Raw genomic sequence first — 8,847 nt, 5'->3', positions numbered from 1 at the left:
CAAATATATAAAGACTGTCACACATGGGATGGACAGCTTGTGTTCTCCTGCTCTGGAATGTAGGACCCAAACCAGATTCAGGTTCCAGGAAATAAGAATCTGACTAAACATCAGGAAAAGCTTTCTGACAGTGAGCTGTTTGACCATGGAACAGACTTCCATGAGAGATGGTGGGCTCTCCTTCCTTGGAGGTTATTAAGCAGTGGTTGGATGGCCATCTGTCATGCATATTGTACATAAAGCTACTTCAGCTTTTATCCTAGTATATTAATGTGAAGAAAAAAGTGTTTGGAACTATCATGATAGTTGTGGAGGTAGAAATTGTGACATGATGGATGAAAAACCATCTTCTACCATGTCTTTGTGATACCTTCAAAGCAAGCCAAATCTGTCCCTGGACTGGAGGAAAGTTGGGTAGATGACTTCTTTAGATTGTTCAGGCTCTGTGATTCTGTAGGTGGCAGTCTTCTCTCTCTTTTGGCACAAAATCTTTAGCACTGCGCTTAACTGAAAGAAAGAAACACCAGAGGGTTATGTTTTGGATGGTACTTTTATTTATTTATTAAATTATTTGTAGCCCTCAAACTCTGTGATCATATTGTCTGGTTTCCTGATTGCAAAATTAGGCAATTTTCAAAGCACTCATGTTCACTGCAAAGTAGCTTGCTTGCATTTGGGGTTTAACCCCACTTTTTATGAAACAGTGCAGGCACTATTTGTAACCTTATGGCTGCTGCCAACATAGAGTACAACATTTCTATTGAAAAGTTGAATGTGTCAAGGCTGCCTTCATTCAACAGTTTCATTCCCCTTGACAACAGAACATTTTGCCCTTGAATTCATATCTCATGATCAAACAGAAGGCTGGCAAATATAAACAAGATGTCACAAAAGAGGCTTCATACTGATAACATTATTTCCTATTTATCCTACTCTGAAAGGTCAGTACAACTTCTAGTCAACAAACTTCATATTTATACTGCAGTATCAGAACTGCCAACTAATTACAATAAATCAGTGAGGTAGGGTGGACCCATCCATTAATCAGTGTGCAACCCTCAAGAACTATAGCAAGCGAATGACTTCATTGGCGTCTGGAACCTCCCCTTTGCAGTGCTTCAGGTACTATCCGAAATTCAATCCAAATGGTCAAAGAGTTCAATCTGGAAAGTGAAAAGGGGTAAAACACCAAGATAACAATTCTTTACAGCCCAATCCTATGCATGCATCATTGGAGGTATATTTAGATAGAATTGCCCATTTACTTACAGACCTCTTCAGAGCAGAGGGAAATCATTCCTTACCAGCAACTCAAGGAGAGATGTTAGGGTCATCAACTTCCGCAGTCAATCCAAGTGGATAGCTCAGTTGGTTAGAGTGTGGTGCTGATAACTCCAAGATTGCAGGTTTGATCCCCGTAATGGACAGCTGCATATTCCAGAATTGCAGGGGCTTGGCTAGATGATCCTCAAGATCCCGTCCAACTCTGTGATTCTATGATAATGAGTGCATGGTGGGTTTTTTTTTTTTGGAAAATAACTTTTTGCCCAGGCAGGCACATTTTGGGACCCATGAGCGCAGCAAAATAACAAGACGGTACAACAGTGATGGGATAAAATCAGGCCATATTTATCTGATTGTCTGTCTGTCTGTCTATCTATCATCTATATCTATCTCTATCTATCTATCTATCTATCTATCTATCTATCTATCTATCTATCCCAGAGCAGTAGAGTGGCCAAACTTACATTTTCATGTGTAAGTAATATGTAAGTAAAGGTAAAGGTAAAGGTACCCCTGCCCGAGTGGGCCAGTCTTGACAGACTCTGGGGTTTGTGCGCCCATCTCACATCTATAGGCCGGGGGCCAGCGCTGTCCGGAGACACTTCCGGGTCACGTGGCCAGCGTGACAAAGCTGCATCTGGCGAGCCAGCGCAGCACACGGAACGCCGTTTACCTTCCCGCTGGTAAGCGGTACCAATTTATCTACTTGCACCCGGGGGTGCTTTCGAACTGCTAGGTTGGCAGGCGCTGGGACCGAGCAGCGGGAGCGCACCCCGCCGCGGGGATTCGAACCGCCGACCTTTCGATCGGCAAGCCCTAGGCGCTGAGGCTTTTACCCACAGCGCCACCTGCGTCCCTCCAAGTAATATGTAGTGGAAGAGAAACACAGAGGCATGCAACTGCAAGATTTGTGTTTTCTTTAGAGCAGCAGCAATGGCATAATCTGCTGGAGTGTCAGGATAATTGGTATACCTTCCTTGCTCTTGCAAGCGAATGGGGTGGAAACATGGCTTTCGCATTTTGCTACTGCTTGTGACAGATCCACACAGAGGAAGTTTGAGAATAAGGAAAATAATTTTAAGGCTGGAGACTTCCTATGTGAATCAGCAGCATCTCCCTTTCTTTATCCAGTGATAGACAGCTGCCAGAACAGAGTGTCCGTGCTCACATGAAAATTTGTGTCACTTTGATACTGTTTTGCAAATGTCCTATAAGCATTTTCACTTGACCAGACTATTGTTATGATAAATCATACACATTGATGTTGTCCATCTTATTATGTATCTTAGCTGCATATGAATGTTGGACTGGAGAGGATTGGGGATATATTTCTTTACTGTTCATTTTCTTCTGGATATAAACATATTTTTTAACTTTGGCTATTGCACTACAAATCAGCCCATACTGAGCCGATCTACCTTTCAGTGTTTGAGCCAGTAAGGTGAGGGTTACATCTCCATGCAGTGTCTTTTCCTCACTCCTATTTTATATTAGAAACAACAAGCAATTCCTAGACACATTCACCTTGGTTTTTTATATCCCTGACTGAATTAGTGGTATATTCCTGCCTAAATAGCATCATCTGTCTAAGGATTGGAGGCATTGTACCAGAACATGTTCACTTAATTGAAAAATGTTACCTTGGTTTTCCTATGTCTTAGTGTAATCACCCAACCACACCTTTTAATTTAACTACAATCATTTTAATCAGGTTAGAAGGATAACAATGTAGTTGTGGCTAAATAGCCAAAATTGAGGGGATCCATTATTCTATGATATGTTGAGCCTCATTTCATTGATAACCAAAGAGAGAGTGTAACCTATCTCATTTTTTGCTGTTCTCTTTTTTAACTCTTGGACAAAAAGCGTGTTTGTTCTGTAAGTGTAATGGCACCACATGCACTGAAAGAGCCAGCTGTTACATAAAGAAAAAGAAAATGCTAACTCTCTGTGCCATGACTGATAGTTACTGAAACTGGTTTTCCAACCTAGGGTAAGTTGCACCAGTGATGATACCATTTCAACAAAAAATTTACCATGCATTTCTTAGGGTTGCCATATCTTGAAGAGCAAAAAAGAGGACAGCCAGAGCCGCTGCCAGCTAGAGCCAGGGGAAAAGACTTGCAGGGGTGGACGTACAGGGCTGCCGCCACTACACCTGCACACCTCTTTCCATGGCTCAGGCTGGCAGCAGCCACAGTGTGCAGAACATCCCAAGCCTGTGTCTGAGCCCAAGCTCAAGCCCGAGCCACTTAAAAAACCCCCAGTCCCCCCAAATCCTAGACATTTCATTTAAAATGTAAAAAAACTGCCTGGATGGGCATGTTGGCTCCCCAAAAGTGGACATTTCTGGGTTTCCCCAGACATATGGTGCCCCTCACAACAACAGATCTGGAATATCAGGTAATGCCTGGGATCCAGTAGAGGTAGTTTGTGAGCAGTGGTGGACCTTAGGGACTCCAATTTCAGTGATGCCCTGTGCAACACCAAAATTCAGCGACCCTCCCCACCTCTCACCTTCCATTTTACATAGTTGCAGCACCCCCTGCAGCACTCCTGAGGCTCTGCCCCCAGTGCAGCCAAACCAGTTGCATTTCCCTAAATCCCCCCCTGCTTGTGTGTGTGGCTCCTGCCCTGCTTCCCTCAAAGGTGGTGGAGGCAGCAAAGGGCTTTGTAGGGCTCAGGTGTTTTTCCTCTCCTCAGTCAACCAATGTTTCTGTAGGCTTTAACTCCAAAGCCACTTCTAATAGCAATGGTCCCCATGAGCCCAGGTGGTACTAAAGGTGAATTTCTCTTCTGGACAGACTATTGGTCTGTACCAGTTATTTTTGAGGAACACTTGTTTCTTTTCATGAACTTGTCTGCCAATGGACCTCTGCTCATTGCAGATGAGTCAAGGTATGCTTTTAGGCCTGTTGAACTCCACTGTGTCCTTGCCTGAATGAGGACACACCCTGAAACTGTACAATGCAGGGGAAGATTAGCAACAGAAGGCAGGCTGTCTCCCAGGGAAATTTCTTTCTTTGTACTGAGCTTTTCCATGAAGAACCCCAGATAAATTTCTAAGGAAACGTCAGGTTCCTGCTGACCAAACAGAATTCTGCTCACACAATGGGATTTCACCTTACTTTTCTCTTCTTGAACTGCCTCAGATCTGCTCCAGAGTGTCCCTCAGCCCTCTGAAGACTTTGAGCATGCCCAAGGGACTTCAAGGGAGAGAAGGGGAATGCTCTGTTGTGCAAATGCAAGTCTGTTGTGCAGTGGAACAGTCCATTGGATGCAGCCCACAGTGAGAACTAGTGGTATATATCATGCTGCTTATTCCACTGCCCCCCCATGCAATGAACTGTATGTATCTGAAGAAGTGTGCATGCACACGAAAGCTTATACCAAGAACTAACTTAGTTGGTCTTTAAGGTGCTACAGGAAGGAATTTTTTTATTTTGACTATGGCAGACCAACACGGCTACCTATCTGCAATGAACTCTGTAACCTATCCAAGGCATTGCTGCATTTCTTTCTCTCCCAAGGTAACCACTAGCAACATTCACATCAGATATTTTCGGGATCCCACCCCCAGTATCATTGACTGAAAAGCACACTATTAAAAACACATTCAAGCAATGACTATGTGAGCTAAAGGCATGTCTGAAAGCAGCTTAATTGTGCACCTAACAACTTTAATGGGATTTTTTTATTTTCTTTTGCGTTGGCAAGAAATCCAGGCTATGGTCCATTCTAGATGTGTGAGAAGGATGTAAAGGTCAAGATAATAATTCTGATATGTCTCCTAGCCAGTAGTGAACTTATTTTTTCCTGACTGCTGTGCTGGCAAATGCGATGTGACAGAGTTAACTATTTCCTCAGGGCCACGCTTATGGTGCTTTGTAAATTAATGCAGAACATTAGTAGACATGGCAACCTTTTCTGGAAGTAGTTGCATTAACCTAATGGTGTAATGAAGAACAGAGCAAAGAACCTCCTTCTGTTATTAGGAGATAACACACCAGAAAAGATTTTTTTTTTTAAAAAAAAAAAAGTAGCAGAAAACATTGCAGGTAGAATCTGGTGGATGTTAGTTGAAATCCACTGAACTAGAATAATGGCTTTCGAAACATGTTGAGGAGATTTTGGGAAATTTCCCTGAAATACAGCTTGTCCATTTTCCACTGCCGCCACCACCAACCAAAGGTCTATCTATTCCAGTATTTTGTTTTCACTGTGGCCAACTAGAAACCCCAAGAAGGACATGGTCCCACTCACATTCTCCTGCTCATATTCAGAGGTGATTCTGCCTTAATTATATATAGCCATCATGACTAGTAGCCGTTGATGCTCCAAACTCTCCTTTCAATGCGTACTAGAAAGGATACTGGGTGTACGGTCAGGAGTGCACTGAACTGCACTCTTAGTTCATGCCTAGTGACAAGCTTTACAAAAGCACCTTACCTGAATGGATTGTGTGTCCTACAATATCCTCTAGAAATCTTGACATGCAGTGGGTTTGTGGCAATGTGTGGGTGTGTTTGTGAACAGCTGTTTTTCCACATATAAATCAATGGGGAAGTGATTCCTTATTTGAAAATACTGAATCAGGGTACACAGGCAAATGCTTTCTTTGGATGAATCTGATCACATGGGCAGGGTCTGCTCCTATAGGACTTGATGTGTGGAAGCATCATTTGATGTTCAGAGTTCTACCTGCAGCAAAAGATAGGGCTGAAACCTACCTTTCAGGCCTACTGGCGTATTCTAGGCTATTGCAATATTTATATGAAATGTGCCGCATCTGGACAGGTCTAAGGAAGTTGAGTTGATGAGAACAAAATGAAACTGCATTTACATTCTCAATGGTGGAAACTTGTATCCCTTGCTTATGTTTCTCTGTAAAGGTTACATGCCACCCCAATCTCCATTAGCGGTGAGAAGTCCCAGAGGTTCCAGGGTCTATGTTCCTTTTGGGACAATAAGGCACAGCAGAGACTGTGGTGTCTTTATGAAATATGGTTTTATTGACATATATATACAACCAGCACCTAGAAGGAGGGATTGCAGAGCATTCACATCCTATGAGGCCTGGCTTCCCCCTTAAAGGCATCAATGGATTCAAAGGACAGCAAAATGCCACACTCTGTGACTTTTGGTTCCAGCCTGTCCCTCCTCCTCCTTGCTGCTAGCCAGCTCCAAGGACCTTCCCAGAGCCTACATCATTCAAAGTTGAAACCCTAGATCTGTCCTCTGCCTCTTCGCACTAGCACCCAGCAAAGGAGCGTCCCCACTCCTCCTTGCCTGGCAGTCTTGCCCACTGATGGTTTCCTGCAGGGCCCATCACTAGCCTTGGTCCCCTGCTAATGGCCCATTGGAGCCAACTCTGAGAAGCCAAGGTTCCTTTGCCCCCCCCTAAAATATTTGAGGAAGCCAGCCCCCCCCAAAGTCAATAGGTAATGTCATTCAAATAGTGTGTGCACGTCACATCTTATAATAGATTATGCAGGGTGGGGCTTACTTGCCCCCAATTTTATTCAGGTTGGCACCCCTGCTTGCAACAGCCCATCCAGCAACTCTGCCGAGGTGGCTTGGTTCATTAGCAGAACGAAATCCAAGGAGTTGTAGAACCCAGGAATATGGGTGTATCTGCACATCCCCAACACCCACAACAGCACTATATCAATACTAACATGAACTAATGTGCAAGGTTTGTTTGTTTTTTGTTTATTTTTAATTACCCTCCTAGTGTACCATCACATAGTGGAAATATGATGCAACAAGAAGATAAGGACTTGATTAACATTTGCAGACTGCTGTGCCACAATAAAAAGTACATCCAAGTTTCACTGTCGATGCCAGTCCTATACACACTTTTATGGAGTAAGTCCCATTGAGATCAATGGAGTTTTCTGCTGAATATATAGGATTATACTGTTAACTTCTCAAAACTGAAATAAAAAAGCTATTCAAGGAAATTGAACTTCTCACTGTAGTGCACTTTGCTTCCATTTAAAGCACTCAATTTGATTTATCTATTTGAAATGGAAATAATATTTGTCAAACAGTCCTGAGCTGGCCAATAAATTGTTATGTTTTCTGCACAGTAATGATGCACAAAGAGAGCATCTGGATAGTAATATCCAATAGAGAATGAATAAAAATTGAAATCTGTCCAAGGAAGAGAAAAAGAGTTTTGATAGCTTCTCATGATAACAATTTTATGGATAGAATTATGGCCATTGAATGAAGCTATATATATGATGTCCCATACAGAACATGTTTCAGAACAGACATTGAAACTTGCCTCTGAGTCAAGAAATTAGGCTTTTTGACTACTGGTGTTTCTTAAATGCAAGACATACGTAAATTTTAAAGTGTCAAAATCAAACAAAACATTAACTTCAATATGAAAGAGCACAATTTCGTAATTATTGGAGCTGTGTGGGAACTTTCTGCCCCCAATGGATATCTCTGAGGCTATCTGCTGACAATGATTTTCTTTGGAGGAGAAAGTGGGAAGTACCGGTATATGAAAAATGTTACATCTATGAGCAGAATGCTGAGCTCATGCTTGCTCCTTTTCAGAAAAAAATCCTGCTATCTTACACCCACTTGACTGGAAATAAACAATCCTGAACACAATGGGGCTTCTGAGTACAGTACATATGTATAGTATTGTACTGTTAGGTTGCTGTTTCCTTCTCATTCTGATACTACATTTTCCAGATAATATTGCTCTCTCTGCATTCTTTTCTCTGGAAAAGATAGGGCTGCTCCTGGCTCCGGATTGTTGTTCTGAGGTGGAAGAGCAGCACATGCATGCTCATTGTATGTACAAAATGTCAGACAGGCTGTCCATGTTCATCTCTATTTTTAATATGGGGAAAATGTGTAGATTGGGTCTTTGTGCGTACAGTCTGGTCAGTGTGAGGGGCTGGATGAGGATGAAGAAACTGAAACTGAATCCTGATAAATTGGAGATGTTGTGGTTTGGTGATTAAGTGGGATTGCACTCTCCTTGAAGGTAAATCGTCTGAGAGTGCTTCTCCCCCACCCCAACTCCCAATTTTTAAAATGGATATCTTTGCAACATAATGTTTTTGAATACAGAGAGAAAATATTTCATACAGGATCATATCAGAATCATGTCAAGATATGTTGTAGCACCCTGCTTGTGGTTAACGCTTAGCTGGAATGAAATATTCAACGCAGCAATAGAGAAATTAAAATAATTATTTATTTGTCAGACAAATAAATGAGAGGCACAGTGGTATATGGTTACCAAGCTCTGGCCTGGCTCCTGCCATTATGGCCAGCCCTTATATTCCCTTAATCCAGCCCCCTTTGCTCCTCCTGTGGCTGCCTCTGTCCAATCAGCCTAGTTGGATTTCCTATTGGCTGATTGCTATACCCAATCCTAAAAGATACACCCACATCCTCCTGTCCTTATATGGAACACAAACAGCTATATATTGTTACATCTATAAATGACAAATAAGTAGTAATATATCTTACATGTGTCTCAACAAGGAATCTTAATTACCAGCTCACCTCTTGCCCTCCTTGCCCTTTTGC

This window comes from Podarcis vaucheri (genome assembly GCF_965113315.1).
Source record: "Podarcis vaucheri genome assembly, chromosome: 4".
Lineage (NCBI taxonomy): Eukaryota > Metazoa > Chordata > Lepidosauria > Squamata > Lacertidae > Podarcis > Podarcis vaucheri.
This window is presented reverse-complemented; position numbering follows the sequence as displayed.